The sequence below is a fragment of the Vigna unguiculata genome, unplaced genomic scaffold (genome assembly GCF_037176805.1).
Source record: "Vigna unguiculata cultivar grain cowpea cultivar isolate G323 ecotype 2 unplaced genomic scaffold, ASM3717680v1 ptg000327l, whole genome shotgun sequence".
NCBI lineage: Eukaryota > Viridiplantae > Streptophyta > Magnoliopsida > Fabales > Fabaceae > Vigna > Vigna unguiculata.
In genome coordinates this window covers 25001-44691 of record NW_028196962.1, presented here as the reverse complement: position 1 = coordinate 44691, position 19691 = coordinate 25001, and the positions used below count along the sequence as shown (strand labels likewise).

General features: G+C 31.1%; 1 non-coding gene across 1 annotated transcript; it reads left to right on the top strand.

Moving 5' to 3' along the window:
• The first annotated feature begins 8961 nt into the window (after positions 1 to 8961).
• Positions 8962 to 9033, top strand: TRNAR-UCU (transfer RNA arginine (anticodon UCU)). The gene has a single exon. It is a non-coding gene; the product is annotated as a tRNA-Arg (tRNA).
• Positions 9034 to 19691: the final 10658 nt, after the last annotated feature.

Genomic DNA, 19691 nt, shown 5'->3' with positions numbered 1-19691 from the left:
AAGGTGGGAACCCCTTTTTTATTTAACTTTTTTTTAAAGAGGGGAAAATGAAAAATTATCTTTTTTAGATAAAAACTTGAAATTCATTGAAGTAAATCGGTTTTTCTGTCAATCATTCATTGAATGATAAATCACTACAAGTGATGGAGATATGCGATTTAAATAACGGAAAATCCAATATTTTAAAATTGTATCTAAAATGACTGGAAAAGTGGACACAAGACCGGATATAATTTGATCATTTTGAGCAAATCCAAAATCTTTATAACGAAGCCAAAAAGTAGTTCCCACCCATGGGTTGAATGGAATCCTATACATAAATCAGTTAATAAAAGAATAGAAAAAGCTTTTATTGTGTCACTTAAATTATATATAAATTCTCGAACCAAAGAGTTAATAAGAACAAGTTCTTGATTACCAAGAATAGAATAACCGCTTAGAATAAAGAAACAAATTATATTTGTGGAGAAGTGCAAAATCGTATTCATACGATCTTCATTGTGTGTTTTGATTAATTGGATTGTTTCTTTATAAATTCCAGTACGAAGGTTTTGTATATATGTTTTCGGACATTCCTTTAACATGTCATCTAAGAAAAACAGTTCCTCTAATTCTATGAATTTGTTTAGAATACTCTTTTCTTTAATATCATTCAAGAAAATTTCGGATTGACTAGTATTCCACCAATTAATAAACCAAGATTCCAGACTTTTCTTAAATGTGAAAGAGATACACCAGGGCAAAAAGACTATAGATGTAAGATATAGAAGGGGAATGCTTTTTTTTTTTTTCATTTTTCGTCTTTAATGAACTTAACTTCATCTCTTTCGTCAACTCTATATGATAATAACTTTTCTATCAAGTATAAGCTTCATTACAAGTTATAGAGCTTCTAGATAAATTTAGATTGTATTTTATCATTTTTTTTTACTTAAACTTCGGAAGTTAGCCTTTGCCTTCTTTAATTGAGAAAAAAGAATACATAAATCGAATAAGAAATCGAAAGAATTCACAGTCAATTCCAATCCAATGAAGAAAAAAATATTGTTTCGAAAGGATATTAATTGCTAAGATTCGAAGAAAAAAGGATTCTTTTTAGAAATACACCAAGGAGCACTTCGAGTTATGACTATAATATTCAAATTTCGAAATCAAAAAATGTCCCATCTATAAAAATAAAAATTGAAATATTTTGCAAAAAACAGTTTTTTTTCAAAATATTTCAATCGGTACACTAAATAAATAGGACAATTCTGAAACTTTTTGTGCAATTTTATTTCTAGTTAAGTCCAATTTTCATCAATAAAGAAGCGGTACACCTAAAAAAAAAGATAATTCGCCAGCTCTATTTGCAATTTCTAGTGGAGTCAAATTATCTTCAATACGAGTCAAGGGAATAAACCCCTGTTCTATTGTTTCCATATAAACGAGACTCTCATAAGTAAGAGTACGAGTCAAAATACTTCGTTCTTGAACTCCTGTTATTATTCTGATAGATTTAATCTCGTTCATAGGTATTTTGAGAATAATACGACGATTTTTTCCAGGAAATCCCCAACGAAGAAAACATACTTCTTCTTTATTTTTTTTATCGAAGATATCAAAACCACCGCCAATATCCCACAAAATAATCCACCACAAATAAAAACTAATAAAGAGACCCCCAATTCCATAAAAAGCCATCGCGGCCCCTTGTGGAATAAATGGAAAATTACTAATTTCCTGAGAAAAAAGGAAAAGACCCATACCGAGATAACTGGAAATTGCAACCAACAATAACCCCAATGAACCTAAAAAAATGATAAAGGCTGAAAAGATATTGCTTATTTTTCGAGACTCTGTTATAGAATAGATCAGTACTTCTTTTGATCTTTTTTTTAAAATATTCATTACCCCCTCTTTTTCTTTTTAAGAATAATAATTGTGGAATAAAAAACCCCAGAATTTTACTTGTTTCTAAAGTAATTTTCATCAACTGGCGCTACTGAAATGTAAACCTTTAGGGGGAATTCATCCAATTGCTTCCAGCTCTAAAAAAAAGATCTATAATATTTTTCCCTACTTACCGCCGTATCTAAAAAATCTTGTTTTTTTGAACATAAAGAAATAAAGAAGCCATTGCAATTGCCGGAAATACTAGACCCACTAAAGGAACAAAAATGGAAGGAAAGTTTATCATAAATAAGGGTACCTCGATTTACTATTTGTACTATATCTATTTTTATTTTTGTCGATTTTTATTCTTATTTTTATTAAAAAAGACAGTCTATAATCACTAGAATTCCTATATCTTTATACTTAGTATATAGGAATTCTAGTGATTATAGCTAAGCCGATATATATCAGAATATACCCTTTTATGATTCTTAGTATTTTTTTATTATTCTTTTATTTTATTACTTTGATCCTGTATGTTTTGATTTTGTATTTCAATTCCATAATTTCTTTCCTTTTTAGTCAAAGAAAAGAAATTATGGAATTGCAATAACTCAGTTACAACTCCCTTTAAAAGATTACGCGGTACGATTGAATCAATTAAACCCTTATTGAATAAAGATTCAGCTACTTGTGAATCTTCGGGCACTGTCTTATTCAATGTTTGTTCAATTACTCTTTTACCAGCAAATGCAATATAAGCGTTTGGTTCGCCAATAATGATATCCCCCAACATGCCAAAACTAGCTGTCACCCCACCCGTAGTAGGAGATGTAAGTATCGATACATAGAATAATTTTTGAATTGTTTGATAATAATATAAAGCAGAAGAAATTTTAGCCATTTGCATCAAGCTCAAACTTCCTTCTTGCATACGCGCTCCTCCGGACGAACATACGAGAATAAGAGGTAAAAGTTGATTAGTAGCATATTCTACCAAACGGGTGATTTTCTCACCTACTACGGATCCCATGCTACCTCCCATAAACTTAAAATCCATAATACCAATTGCTACAGGAATACCATTTACTTGACCTGTCCCTGTTTGAACAGCCTCAGTTAATCCTGTTTTTCTTTGATAAGAATCAATACGATCTTTATAAGGTTCTTCTTCTGAATGAAATTCAATGAGATCCAGAGAAACCATGTCTTCATCCATAGGATTCCAAGTACCCGAATCAATCGAAAATTCGATTCTATCTGAACTGTCCATTTTCAAATGATATCCACAGTATTCACAAATATTCCTTTTTGATTTCCAAAATTTTTTATAATTTAATTCATAACAATTTTCGCATTCAATCCACAAATGCGTCAATTGTTCACTTTCATGGAGATTCATATAATTTTCTACTAGAGTGGAATCACTATCATTTGTATCATTCGTACTAGTTATTAAACTAAAACTAGAATTCTCACTTTCACTACAATTTCTGACCTTACCTAAAAAGTAACTATAAAAATAACTGTCATTATATTCGACTATATTACCAAAAATGCAACTATCAACACAGATTTGAGAATGAAAATAACTATCAATGCAACTATTAATATAATTGTTCCAACTAAAAGGAGTATCATACATGGAATGATCGTAATCACTCTTAATAACAGTATTCAGATAGCTAGAAAAAACCCTTAGAAAAGAATGATTGTTGTTAATCTCCAAAGTTTTATTTTCAATATCTAAATATATGGAATAACTGTTCTTCTTATTATCCCTAACTAAAAAAGTTTTATCAGATAGGAAATCCTGTATGTTATCGACACCTACTAAATAATCAAAAGAATTATAACTAGAATTATCACGATCATCCCACCTCTGAATTTTTTTATCTATATCAGTTAAAATTTTGGGTTCTTCGCTTAGACTGGTATTCTCAATAGGACCAAGACTCTCCATTGATTTACTTAATTCACACCTGTATTCGAACTTCCTATTAAGTAACTTAGAATTGAACCACCATTTTTCCATAGAGTTTTTTCCTGTATTTCCATAAAAAAAAATGTATAGTCATTGGATGAAAAATCAAATAATAGAAATATTCCATTTTGAATATTCTATCTCATTTATTTACTATCAAAAAAAAGTATATAAATCAAATAACTAGAATTAATAACTGAAAAAAATAAAGAGCGAGTCAATATTAAAAAGAAATAACAATAAAATAAGAAGAAATATGAAATAAAAAAATCACCTCATAGGGGGGAATCTATTTAAAAGTCCAATTACTATATTTAGTTACTCTTTTTTTTCCTATATTCTCTCTTTTATCTCTATACAATTTTTCATTTTTTTTGAAGATTTATGAAAATTTCATGAATTGTCTGACTATATAAAATTGCATTCTATGATTCTATATAAACAACAAGAAATAAAAAAATGAAGTATGAATATAACAAGAGAGCGGGGAGTTTTGTAAATCTATATACAAATAATCTACACCCCCTTTTTGATTTCATTAATTGAATTTCGTTTGTTGATTCGAGCTAAGTTCTATAAAAACACCTGCCTTTTTTGAAATATGCTGAACAGTTCCTGTAGGTTAAGCGCCCCTTGTCAAGGAAATGAAAGAATAACAGGAATATTGAAATAGGTTTAATTCTTTATAGGATCCACTTTCTGAAGATATCTTCCCTCTCTTTGGGGTCGAACATCCCTTAGCAACAATTCGATAAACAGCTCTTTGGGATAGATATAGATACCCCCCCTCCAAACGTACAGGAAATTTTTATCCCCGTACGGCTCGAGAATATCAAAAATTCTATGTATTTCGAAAATTATGATGTAAAATAGAGCAATAAAATCATCAAATCAATTAAACAATGACTGAAGTATTTTTCTTTCGTATTTTCTTTCTGAAAAAAAAAAACTCTTCCTATTTGTACCTCCATAACACTCAATTTGAAAAATTCTCAAAAAACTAAAAAGAAAACCAAGCAGCAGCTATTTCATTTATTGAGTGGTCTCTACTCCTCTTTCTTGCCCGTATTTCGTTTCTTTATCATTCATTTCTTTTTTCTAAAATTTTTGATAATAGAATTGATGATACAATTTGAAAATGGTATTTCCTTAATTCCCTGATTTTTTAGCTTTTCTTTGAATCTTTGGGTTTAGACATTACTCCGGGAATCTTCAATTTTTTAAAAAAATGGGAGCAACATACCTGTTTTTCTCTGAAAGAATCATAAAAAAAGTTAATTCCTGCGGATAAACTTTTTGATAAAAAAGCAATTTTACAAATTTCAACCATTTTTTTTGAACCTGGCTGAAATAAGATCCTTTCTATTTTTATAAAATAAACAGACTTATTAACTTTTTAGAATTTATTAAATTTTAGATACTTGCTCCCGAGAAATGAATAAATTCGAGTTCCATCATGTACTATTTACATCATTAATCCCTTTCCTGTCCCAAAAACAAAAAAAGGGGTCTAGTGGAACAGAACAAATGATGTCAAGTCAAGATCATGTTCGTTTGTAAAATACTAGAAAAAATGGCGGATATCAAAATCCACCCCTAATTTAATCATGTCTTTCAAGCCGCACGTTGCTTTTTACCACATCGTTTCAAACGAAGTTTTACTCTAACATTCCCTTAGCTTAGATCCAGTATGTAATTATCGAATCGTGAATAGTGATTGATTCATTCGCTACATAAGAATCTATCCTTTTTTTTACGTTTCGGTTTTTCTTATATATAATGAAAACCTTTTTAAAAGTAAAGACATAAATGAAAATGAACTTGATATTCTAGCAATATATTTTCTACTCTATTCTATTTTTATAATTTGTAAAGTAGAAAAATGATAATTTTTTTTTTCAAAAAAAGGAGGGTCCCTTTTAATTATGCGATACAATCTGTATTCAAATATGATATACATCCTAAATAGATATGCTCTGGGACGGAAGGATTCGAACCTCCGAATAGCGGGACCAAAACCCGTTGCCTTACCGCTTGGCCACGCCCCATTTTCCATTTTACATTAATAAAGACTATTATTGATATTGGTTGTTCGTCAATTCCAGTTCAAAAATTTCTATAAAAAAAAAATTTTGCGACTAGTATTTTATATGCGTATCTACATATCTATCTATATCTATAAATGGATATAGATAGATAGGATAAAACTAAATTGATTGATCATTACATACAATTCAATTAAGATATTATATAGAAGGAAGTATGATTTCTTCAATTTTTTTGATTTCAGAATAAAAAATATTTTGAAACTGGAAAAGTTCAAATAAAAGAAGGATTCTCGAGATTCTTATCTTATTTGATTCATTTTTTTACTTTTATTCATAACTCTTTATTTTCCTTTTTATTGTATTATGTATATAATGCAATAAAATTGAAAATTAGAATGAAAAAAAAAAAACAAAAATAACTTTTATTTTTTTTAAAGAACAAAATGTTTGTTATGCTTAATATCTTTAGTTGGATCTGTATTTGTATTCACTCCGTCCTTTATTCCAGTAGTTTTTTTTTGGAGAAATTGCCCGAAGCCTACGCTTTCTTGAATCCAATTGTGGATATTATGCCAGTAATACCCGTACTATTTTTTCTTTTAGCTTTTGTTTGGCAAGCTGCTGTAAGTTTTCGATGATATTTTTAATTTGAATAATGTCGTAAAAAAATTCAGAATTTTTCAGAAAACTAAAACTCGAACATTTTAACAATTTATAAGATCAGATAAGTCTTACAGTGTGACTTCTGGATTCCAATATTGAAATTTTTCAATATATAGGAAAAAAAGGGACCTTCTCATCATTTACGTTTTTTGAATTGAAAAAACCTAATCCGATTATTCGATTGGAACCCCTCACCAATCGAATACCTAGATTACAGAAAAAAAGGATTTTTGGTCAAAAGAATTATTGATAATTTGTAATAAAATAATCTACTCTTACTATCAATTCATTTTCGAAACTCATATATATATATCTCCTCATATCCTAAAAAAACTTCATTTTTTAGAAACTTAGTATCTTAGTATTAAAAGAAACAAAATATGTTGTAATATAAGAGAATCTATTCTCTTTCTTTGTCGTTTTTTAATTATCTTGGAGATTTCATAATGCTTACTCTAAAACTTTTTGTTTATACGGTAGTGATCTTTTTCGTTTCTCTTTTCATCTTCGGATTCCTATCTAACGATCCAGGACGTAATCCAGGACGTGAAGAATAGAATAAGAAAAAAGTGGATTCTGTGTTTTCTTGCTTGTGCGGAATTTTGAAATATTTTTAGGATTTTCTCTATTTTAACATCTTTAACTAGTAAATAAAAAAAACAAGTTCAAAAAAAAATACCAAATTATCAACGGAAAGAGAGGGATTCGAACCCTCGGTACAAGAATTTGTACAACGGATTAGCAATCCGACGCTATAGTCCACTCAGCCATCTCTCCCCAATTGAAAAAAAAAAGAATTACTTTGTTTATGTTATATCACATAAACAAGAAGAACAAAAAGGGAGCTTAAAAAAAAAAGAGACTTGCTTTTTTTTTATTCTTTTTTATCTTATCTATCTTTTTTTTATTATTCTATATATTTTAGTTTTCTTTTTTTCTTTTTATACAGCCAATGAGCCCGGCCAGTACCTAGTCGGGCTCTTTTTCTTTTATTCCCATGAATATTGAAGAAAAATTCTTTATTTGAATATATTTTATTCGAAAAAAAAATATTTGTAAAAATATTTGTAATTAAAAAAAAAATAAGAGATACGGATAGATTCCTATGAGATAAAACCAAAATAAGATAATATAAAAATGTTCTCTTTTCTTACTCCCTCTCTTTTTTCTGGTAACGTAAATTGTATATATATATAACCTTCAGCAAAATAAAAAAATGAAAATTATCCCGTTTTTCAAATTTCATTAGAAGATTCTCTAATGAAACATGTCAATACTCGACTTATTAGAATATTATGCCTCCCATTTCTTTATTTTGTCTGATTGCTTTGTTCAACAAAAGATACAATAATGATATTGTAGCGGGTATAGTTTAGTGGTAAAAGTGCGATTCGTTTCAAGGACCCCCCAAAAGTTAAGGGATCCCCCATTTGATTCATATGCCGATCAAAAACTTTATTTTTTACTTAAAGGGACTCCTTTATACCCCTCGATGAATTATTTGCGGTATAATATACATTATTGTAATTTGTATACAAGAAGAATCAAATCGAATTTGACAAATTGAGTTTTAAAATTATGAAACATAAGTTTTTGGAATTGGATCTATAATCCGAATTTTTTGAGTATTACTAAAGGATCTATGGAGAGAAATATACAAAGTTTCTTTCTAATCGTAACTAAATCTTCCATTTTTTTGCATAGTAAAAATTGAAGCAAAATAGCTATTAAACGATTCTTTTAGTTTACTAGAGACATCGACATTTTTTTAGCTCGACGGAAATTTTCTTCTTTTCCTAAAGATTTTCTGAAATAGAAATAGAGAACGAAGTAACTAGAAAAAAAACATAGATTGTTAGAATATTGCTCTTCTAGAGGGATCATCTAAAAAGCAAGATATTTGAAACCTATTCATACAAAAAGGCTGACATAGATGTTATGGGTCAATTTTTTTTATTGTCCATCTCTTCATTCCGTAAAGGAGCCGAATGAAACAAAAGTTTCACGTTCAGTTTTGAATTAGAGACGTTAAATCAAAATGATGAATCAACGTCGACTATAACCCTTAGCCTTCCAAGCTAACGATGCGGGTTCGATTCCCGCTACCCGCTTCTATTTTATTCTATTTAAATCTATCTTTTTTCTTCGAGAATGAATCTAGAATTCTTAAAGAATTTGTCAATTCTTCATTTTCATTTCTTAATTTAGTTTTAGTTATATATATTCAATTATATTCAATTGATTTTTCTTTTTTATTTTTTTTTTCTTTTATTCTAAATATTTGATTTATTTTATTTTTATAATTTCTAGAATTCTTTATATTTGTTTGATTCTTTAATCTTTTTAATAAGGTTTAGTTAAAAAGGTTAAAGAATCAAATATAAAATAGAAGCGTCCATTGTCTAATGGATAGGACAGAGGTCTTCTAAACCTTAGGTATAGGTTCAAATCCTATTGGACGCAAGTTGTTTGCATATCTAATTTCAACCTTGTCCTTCTATTTTTTTTGATTTATTACATTTTGATTCGAATTCATTATATATAATATTCAAATGAAATAAAAACATATTAAAAGATACTAATTATAAAAATTGGAAAATTGAATTACAAAATTATTTAATGATTCATCAATTTTTTTCTACTTGTTCCTGGAATAAAAAGAGTTCCATCTGTTCTTTAATAGCGTCCTTTAAAAGGGCTTCTGCTTCCCCAGTGAATGTCTTGGTAGAAGATATGATTTCTTTGAATTGAGGTTTATTCGTCTTTAAGTAAGCACGTAACTCAACAAGAAATTTCCTTACCTGTCCAATTTCTAATGAATCAAGATAACCATTCGTTCCGGTATAAATAGTTACTATCTGTTCTTCCACAGTAAGAGGAGCTGATTGGGATTGTTTAAGCAACTCGCGCAATCGTTGACCTCTTGCTAATTGATTTTGAGTAGCTTTATCTAGATCAGAAGCGAATTGTGCAAAAGCTTCTAATTCTGCGAATTGTGCTAATTCCAATTTTAATTTACCAGCTACTTGTTTCATGGCTTTGATTTGAGCCGCCGATCCAACTCTGGAAACTGAAATACCAACATTAATAGCGGGTCTTATTCCAGCATTGAATAGATCGGCCGATAAGAATATTTGGCCATCTGTAATGGAAATTACATTCGTAGGAATATAAGCTGAAACATCTCCCGATTGAGTTTCAACTATTGGTAAAGCAGTCATACTTCCTTCGCCTAACTGAGAACTTAATTTAGCGGCTCTTTCCAAAAGACGCGAATGTAAATAAAAAACATCCCCTGGATAAGCTTCGCGACCTGGTGGTCTTCGTAATAGAAGAGACATTTGCCGATAAGCCTGTGCTTGTTTGGAGAGATCGTCATAAATGATTAAAGTGTGACGTTCACGGTACATAAAATATTCAGCCAGAGCTGCTCCTGTATAAGGCGCGAGGTATTGTAATGTAGCTGGAGAATCCGCTGTTTCAGCTACTACAATAGTGTATTCCATTGCTCCTCTTTCTTGTAAGGTAGTCACCACTTGAGCCACAGAAGATGCTTTTTGACCAACAGCTACATAAACACATATTACATTTTGTCCCTGTTGATTGAGAATTGTATCTGTGGCTACTGCTGTTTTACCTGTTTGTCTATCTCCAATAATTAATTCTCGCTGGCCCCGTCCTATGGGGATCATCGAATCAATAGCAATAAGTCCTGTTTGGAGAGGCTCATATACCGAACGTCTTGAAATAATACCGGGAGCGGGAGATTCTATTAATCGAGATTCCGAAGCTGAAATTTCTCCTCGACCGTCAATTGGTTTAGCCAGGGCATTTATAACACGACTCAAATAAGCTTCACTTACAGGTATCTGAGCAATTCTTCCTGTTGCTTTTACTGAACTTCCCTCTTGTATCAGCAAACCATCACCCATTAATACAACACCAACATTTTTTGATTCCAAATTCAAAGCAATGCCTATAGTACCTTCTTCAAATTCCACCAATTCACCCGCCATTACTTCATCAAGACCATAAATACGAGCAATACCATCGCCTACTTGAAGTACGGTACCAGTATTTACAATTTTTACTTCTGTATTATATTGCTCAATGCGTTCACGGATAATTTTACTAATTTCATCTGCACGAATGGTTACCATGAAAATATCTTAAATTTATTTTTTATAAGAAAAAAATGATGCCTATACTCTATTGTATAATAGAAAGCCTAATCAGTTATTTTTTTATTTCATCATCCCAAACATGCCAATATTAGCACTAACAGTACGTAAATGTAACTCGTTGTTCAAGCAACTATTTAGAGTTCCTAGAGCTCCCTGTAAGGCTTGTTGTAAAACCCGCTGTCGAACTTGATTAATAACTCTTTGTTGTTCAAAATCAATAGCTTCGTTTTTGTAATTTTCTAATTGTTCCAAAGTCGTATAAATTGAATTAATTAAATTCAATTTTTCTCGTTTGATCTCAGAATAGCCATTCACCCGAAACAGATCTGCTTCTGTTTCAACTTTCCTTAAGCGGGCCTGGGCTTTTTCGAGCTGTTCAATGGCGTTTTCCTGTAATTCTTCTGAGTTTCGAATAGTTCTCCAGATTTTCTGTTTTCGATTATCTAATAAATCACGTAATGAAAGTAGACTCTCTTTCCATCCATTTCAAAATGTCTATGATCTCTTCCCGAACCAAACATGAATCTTTCGATTCATTTGGCTCTCACACTCAATTACTTATCGGAAATTTACCAATTTTTTATGTAATGAGCCTATCCTCTCTTCTCTATTCAAAGTGAAAACAATTACCAATATAAGACTAGAATATTCGGAGGACTCTTTTGACCAAACAAATATATGTCAACAAAGTTGTTTTTTTATTCAAATCCAAAGACTTCTTTTGAATTTATACATAGGTCATCCATCGATTACGCATCGTACAAAGGGGAGGTTTAAATTCACCCGTTTTTTATTTCTCGCCATAAATAGGATTCAAGCCATTTTTTTTATCGACATGAGTGTTTTATATCGAAAAAAAATCGAATAATTTTTTTGAAACCGTTTCCTTTCTGTATTAATATAGCGGTAGAAAGAGTACTACACTGCGTATAGACTTCAAACTCTTTTTAACCATGGTAATAGTCCAAAATTTTTGGTAAATAGAGAATCAAAGTGGATTACCAATAAAGCGCGAAATGCTATGGTTCTTTAAGATTTTTCTTAATTTATTCAAAAAAGAAAATGAATTCAGAAGTAATTCGCGGGATTCTGCACATTTTCTTAATTCTAACTAAACTAAAAAGTGCAGTTTGGTTAAATCCAATTTATTCTTTGAAATAAACAACTCGCACACACTCCCTTTCCAAAAAAAACCAGTAGACCTAACACTACACTAAGATTTATTGGATTTGTTGCTAAAATATCGGTATTAAACACGAAACTTCCGGCGGATGGCCAGGAGCCCAAACAAAGGAAAGAATCGGTTATATTTTTCATATGATCTCATCTCCTCTTATGAATAGACTAATTATCTTTCTAATATTCCTATTAGATAGATAATATAATAATCTAATTGGAATATATAATTATAGAATTTGATATAATTTGGATTGGTCAATCAATTGGAAGATTCCCTAAAAGAATGATACTTCTTAGAATTAGATACCAGTTCTTTTATCAATTGCAAAATCTATCTAGTTTGAACACTTTCAAAAAATTATCTTAAAAGAAATAAAATAAAAGAGGGGTTCATTGGACTAAACAAAAAGAAGAAAGAGGGTGAATAAGTATGTGAATACCTTTCAATTAGTCCTTCTCCTGTGTTCTTATCCGAACAGATAAAGAATTGTAGGAGTGAATTATTAATATAATTCGAAAAAGGAAGTCCACATATGTATTTTTATCTTTTTAGGATTAAACAAAAGGATTAGCAAATAAAAGTGCTAATGCTACAACCAGCCCGTAAATTGTTAAAGCTTCCATAAAAGCCAGACTAAGTAATAAAGTACCCCGTATTTTTCCCTCTGCCTCTGGTTGTCGTGCAATCCCCTCTACAGCTTGCCCTGCGGCAGTGCCTTGACCAACCCCAGGTCCAATAGAAGCAAGCCCTACGGCCAATCCAGCAGCAATAACAGAAGCGGCAGAAATAATTGGATTCATGAGAATTTCCTCGTAACCTACATATAAAAGAAAGAAATAGTTAATGATATAATCGACTAATAAATTCTGACTTCATTTTTCAATTACCAAGACTTTTTCAGTTAAAGTAATTAATAAAAATAAGAATTAAAAATTGAAAATAATAGTTATTAAACGAATTACTTCGAGATTTCTTTTTTCGTCTCGAACTACATAGTTTTGGGGGTGAATCTGTATAATCTTTGTTCTTCTCTTACCTTAATTTTGGAATCATTCTTTGAATTCTTCGTTTTTTTATACAATTTCTTTAGTTTTTTAATTTTCAATTCACAATTAGAGCTGAAACGCAAGGACTTTGCTTTTCTATCCCTATAGAAATTGACAGTAATAGCGAGGCCTTTTTTATATAGAAAAGATTAGTTATTTCAGATATATGGTTAGTTCATATAAAACTAGTTCATCTATAATATCATATCACATATACATAGGTTTCTTCTATGCTGTAAACTAATTTTCTTTGTGTTTTAGATTCAATCGAAATTGAAATTCATTCTTTGAAACCTAAAAAACCTTGACTGATCCCCTCACTTCTATTTTTTTTATCATGTTTTTTTTTAAGCTCCCCTTCCCTCTTTTCTTATTCTCTTATCCCATATGGATACAATCAATCTAAATAAATTCATTCGATTTCATTAATGTTTCAAAGAAATATAGGAAATTGGGTGATCTAAATGTTTTTAATTATCTTTTGATCAATTGTTGAATTAAATGTGAATCAAACGAGAATCTACTAACATTCTATATAGTATCTTTTTATCACACATTGTAAACGTAAATATCATACAGAATTCTAATTCTAGCTATTCATTTTTTTTGAATATCCAAACTAATATATACTAATCGAATAGATCTATCTATATCTATCTATATATCTATAGATAGATGTTTATTTTGTAGATTCTATTGAGCCACAATATATGTGTGGCAAGCTAAACAAAAAAGACTATTTTTGAGAAAACTAGTCAATGATGGCCTTCAATGGATTCACCTATATAAGCCGCAGCTAAAGTAGCAAAAATGAGAGCTTGAATACCGCTTGTGAATAATCCAAGGAACATGACAGGTATAGGAACTACTAAAGGTACTAAAGAAACAAGAACAACAACTACTAATTCATCAGCTAATATATTTCCGAAAAGTCGAAAACTAAGGGATAAGGGTTTTGTGAAATCTTCTAATATGTTAATCGGTAAAAGGATTGGAGTTGGTTGGATGTATTTACTAAAATAAGCTAATCCTTTTTTTGAAAGACCCGCATAGAAATATGCAACTGATGTAAGTAAAGCTAATGCAACGGTAGTATTTATATCATTTGTGGGTGCAGCTAACTCCCCATGAGGTAATTGGATGATTTTCCAAGGTAAAAGAGCCCCTGACCAATTAGAAACAAAAATAAATAGAAACAAAGTTCCAATAAAAGGAACCCACGGACCATATTCTTCTCCAATCTGAGTTTTGCTCACGTCTCGAATGAATTCAAGAACATATTCAAATAAATTCTGACCGAAAGTGGGAATGGTTTGCAGATTTCGAATAACTAGAATGGCTGAAACCAATAAGATAGCAATTACAACCCAAGAAGTAATAAGTACTTGGGCATGTACTAGGAAACCCCCTATTTGCCAATAGAAATGTTGACCTACTTCCACAGCAGATATATCGTATAATCTTTTTAATGTGTTGATAGAGCATAATAAAACATTCATATTGTCCTGTCCTCTAAAAAAAGAAGTTGAAAAAAGGGAATTATTTTTATTCAAACATCTCCTTTCCCTTTTGATTTGTCTACTTTCATTTTTGATTTTGAATACCGATACTAATTACATAAAATTTTTGTTTGTTTTCTATTTTCATTTTTGTGCAATTTCTTACTAGTATAGTAAGCGATTCCATAAATCTATGAACCCCTCGAAGCAAATTCAAGAATTTTTTATCTTATTATTAATCAAGAATTTCGTATATATCTAGACCGACCCTCACAAATTGCAAAAACTAATTTGTTAAGAATTAATCGAATTGAGGCTATAGCATCATCATTAGCTGGAATTGAAATATCAGCGAGGTCCGGGTCACTATTTGTATCAATTAAACAAATTGTTGGAATTTCCAAAGTTATACATTCTCGAAGAGCCGTATATTCTTCTTGTTGATCGACGATTATTACAATATCTGGTAAGCCCTTCATATATTTAATGCCGCCAAGATATGTTTCCAATTGAGCTAATTGTCTCTTCAATATAGCGGCATCTTTTTTTGGAAAACTATGAAATCTCCCCGTCTTTTGTTGCATTCTCAAGTCCCTGAACTTTTGAAGTCGTGTTTTTGTAGTATACCAATTCGTTAACATACCGCCGAGCCATTTTTTATTAACATAATGACACCGAGCTCTTATTGCAGCCCGCGCTACTGAATCAGCTGCTTTTTTTTTTGTACCAACAATTAAGAATTGTTTTCCCCCACTTGCTGCATCAAAAACTAAATCACAAGATTCTGATAAAAACCGAGCAGTTCTAATAAGATTTGTAATATGAATACCCTTACGCTTTGCAGAAATATAAGGTGACATTTTAGGATTCCATTTTCTAGTACCGTGGCCAAAATGAACACCAGCTTCCATCATCTCTTCCAAAATTATGTTCCAATATCTTTTTGTCATTTATAATTATCCCCACACTTTTCTTTCATTTCCAAATAGAAATTAGATCAATTTTTTGAAATGAAAGAAAGAGACCCAGTATACTGAAATAGAAAAAAATAAGTGTTCCGAAGGAACCTTCTCTTCTACTGAAAATTTGCCGTTGATAAAAAAAAGATCGGGCCATTTTTTCTATTTCATTGAATATGATTCGTTTATTTATTATGTTTCTTTTATTATACAAAATATATACAAAATAAAGTGACCGGAGATGAATACGACCTTAAGAATCATTATTTTAGGAATTCTTAAATCCTAGATTATTTTGATGTATCACATAAATTCTTTTTTTTGTTTCCGGGGTAATCTTGTTATATTGCCTTTGCTTTGAACGGTATATTATTCTTTTGAATCCAGTACCAACTGGCATCATTCCCCCTAAAACAACGTTCTCTTTCAGACCTTTCAACCAATCTATGCGACCCCGGAGAGCGGCTTTTGATAAAACTCTAGCAGTTTCTTGAAAACTTGCTTCAGATATGAAACTTTGAGTATTCAAAGATGTTTTTGTTATCCCCAATAATAGAACTCGATAGCAGATCGACTCTTCTAAGGAACGCCCAGCTCGTTCGGCCCGCAACAATCCAATTAGTTCGCCAGGCAAAAAAACATTAGACATTCCATCTTCTGAAACCAATACTTTTGATGTTATTTGACGCACAATAATTTCTATATGTCTATTATGAATGTGAACTCCCTGGGATCGATAAACTTTTTGAATTTGATTAACCAAAGAAATACGACTTTGCGCTATAGTTAGCTCAGCACTAATGAAGAATCCCCAAGGAATGCCAAGAATTCTTGTTATACGCCCATTCCAAGTATCCACTCTCTCTTTCTAGGTTTATGGATATTGAATCAATCGAACGAACTTCCAATACCTGTTCTACTTTTGGAAGACCTTGTGTTATATCACCTGATCTCGATTTTTGATATATAAATGTAACTAATATATCTCCTTCAGAAAGTATTTCTCCATAATGACCATGAACAGTTGTTCCAGGAGTCGCCAAATAAGGGTTAGCCGATCTTATTCCTACAGAATCCATTTGAACAGTTAGAATTTGACCCGATTTAAGGTGTGGTTCATTTTTCGTTTGAACTATACATACATTTTCGCAAATAAATTGACCAAGACTTATTATGGGAAACGTTTTTTTTTCACAATAATTATGATGGAAAAAATGCCAATTCAAATAGAATGGATTTAAAAGGATGTTACTAGATAGATCAGATTTATAAATGATCTCGTTTTCGTCTATTAAATAATATTTTAATACTTGAAAAGTTTCTTTTAATTTGTCAAGTTGCCCGTTTTTATTTATCGAGATCTGATTATTAGTAATTAAAAGGTAAAAATAAAAATGGGCAACTTGAAGGGCTATTCCTAAAGGACCTAACGAATTTTGAATTGGAATCAGAGGATCTCTTTGAATTGGATTTATTTCTTCTTTTATCCCATTGTAATATTTTCCATCGTGGAATGATCGTATTTGAAAACAATTCGATGATGACAAAATTATTAAAGATCGGCATTTCTCATTTCTATTCAACAACATATGAATAGTTCCATGATTTTGACTAAGTGATTGTTGAACTTTTTCCCTCGGATCTATAAAAAAAAATGGATTGATGTTGGTCCAGTCCGACTCATTATCCAAGATAAATCTTGAACCGAGCGGATCTTTCCTTTTTCTTATATATGAAATATGGGATTTTCCTAAGTCCATTTTTAAGAAATATCTAACCAAACCTTTTATACTTAGTTCAACAAAAGAAGCATGCCCTTTTTCGATAGAAGACAATTTTTTGTCTTGATCCCAATTTAAGACTAAACAAGTCCGAACTAATTGAATACTTGTATTAGAATTAGAAATTCCCCGAATTGATTTTCCATTTCCAGAAAGAATATAATGAATAATTTGAAGTTCCAAATTATCTCTTTCTTGTAACATATCTTGGGAAAAAAATTGGATTAAATTGATCCTATCTTCTATTTCATATAAAATGACCGGTCGAACCAAAACAAAATACTTTTTTTTCATAATTGTGATCCATTGAGCATAGATCCAATTTTTCATTTTTTTTTTTGATCCTTTTGAATTTTTTTTTACCGTTCTCGGTGGTATCAACATGGCACTGTGCCGGGATATCTTATCCATTTCTCCGGGAAAATAGATATTCCCGGAAAATATTTTTAATTGAATCTTTTTTTTTTTCTTCTCCAATCGAACCAACCCGCTTACTTGACTTCTTATATTTACAGTGATTGGTGTATCTACTTCAATAATACTATTGTTCCGTACCATTATGGAAGAAAATTCTGGTAAAATATACACTTCTTCGGGAATGAAAAAAAATTGATCTACTTTAATTTGGTATTTTGTCTTAAATTCTTGAATTCCTGGATACTCGATTAAAAAATCCTCTTTTTTAAAAATGTAATTTATATCAATAGTCCTATATTTAGTAATACCCGAGCTCTGTGTTCGGTATTGAGGATCATCGAAATAAGCAAAAATACTATTTCTACGAAAAATACCATGGATTGGTATTTCAATCGAGATACTGGAATCTAACATTAGTGCTTTGTCTCGTTCTTGAATCGATTGGAATTGAAATGGAATAATGAATCGATTTCTCCGCCTCTTTGCTAATAAATCCGTAGTATCGTGAAAAATAGCAGGATGTGTAAAATGACAATGATCTTTACATAGGATTTGATTATTTTTTGAATAATCTGAAATCCTTCTTTCTTTTTTTTCAGAAGGAGTGAAACGAAACAAATTATGTCTTACTTTATTATTACTTGCTAAATGGTTACAAATATCTCTTTCTCCTGTAGAAAGATAATGAATGTTCAATTGATCTTGATCTTTTCGGGTTGAAAAAGAGACTGAAGCGGATCTGTCTGATTTTCCTGATAAAATCCATAAATGACTTGTTTTTGGTAAGATATGGACATTACTATATTTAAATTCTGATGCATGATACACATCCGTACTCCAATGCATTTCTCCTTCTAAGTCAGAATAAACATGTTTTCGAACTTTTTCTTTTAAATTAAAAGTATATGTTCCTGCGAGAATCTCGGCAATCACTTGTTCTGATTTTACATATTGATTATTTTGAACTAATAGAAAACTTTTTGGTGGAATAGTCACATTATGTATAATGTCACCATTTTCAATACTAACATACAAGTCTATATAACATAGAAAAGCAGGATGCCCGTGACGTGTACGTGTAGGATGAACCAAATCCTCATTGAATTTAATTTTTCCATTATAAGGTGCTCGCACCTGTTCGGCAGTCCCCCCTGTGAATACTCCGCCAGTATGAAAAGTTCTTAATGTTAATTGAGTGCCCGGTTCTCCAATGGATTGGCCCGCAATAATACCTACAGCTTCTCCTAATTCCACCAAGTGACCTTGAGTAGGACTTTGACCATAACACAATCGACAGATCCAAGATGTATTCCTACAGGTAAAAGGAGTTCGTATAGATATTGGTTGTGTTTGAAAGGTTTTCAATCGATTGAAAAGTCCAATTCCAATATCTTGATTTCTAATGGCAATGCATCGTGAACCTCTGTATATATCGTCTGCTAATACACGACCAATTAATGTTTGTGTCCAACTACTTTCCGGCATCGTTTCATTCTGGGTATTTACTGAAATTCCTCGAATGGTACCACAATCTGTTCGACGTATAACAATATGTTGAACCACTTCAACAAGTCTACGTGTAAGATATCCAGCATCTGATGTTCGTACAGCAGTATCTACAACCCCTTTACGAGCTCCGTAGCAAGAAATTATATATTCTGTTAAAGATAGCCCTTCGCGTAAATTGCTTTGAATAGGTAAATCAATCATTTGTCCTTGTGGATCCGACATTAATCCTCTCATACCTACTAATTGGTGTACTTGAGATGCATTTCCTCTAGCTCCCGAAAAGGACATTATATGGACTGGATTAAAAGGATCGGTCATTCTAAAATTAGGATTCATTTCTTGTCGAAAATATTCACTTGTAGCATACCATATCTCAATGGATTGGCGTAATTTTTCTACTGCATGTACATTTCCATAATGATGCTGTTTTTCCAAAATCAAATTTTGGTGTTCAGCATCTCGGACTAGCCATCCTTTCGAAGGTATTGTTAAAAGGTCATCAATTCCTAATGAAATGGATGTAGCCGTAGCTTGGCGGAATCCCAG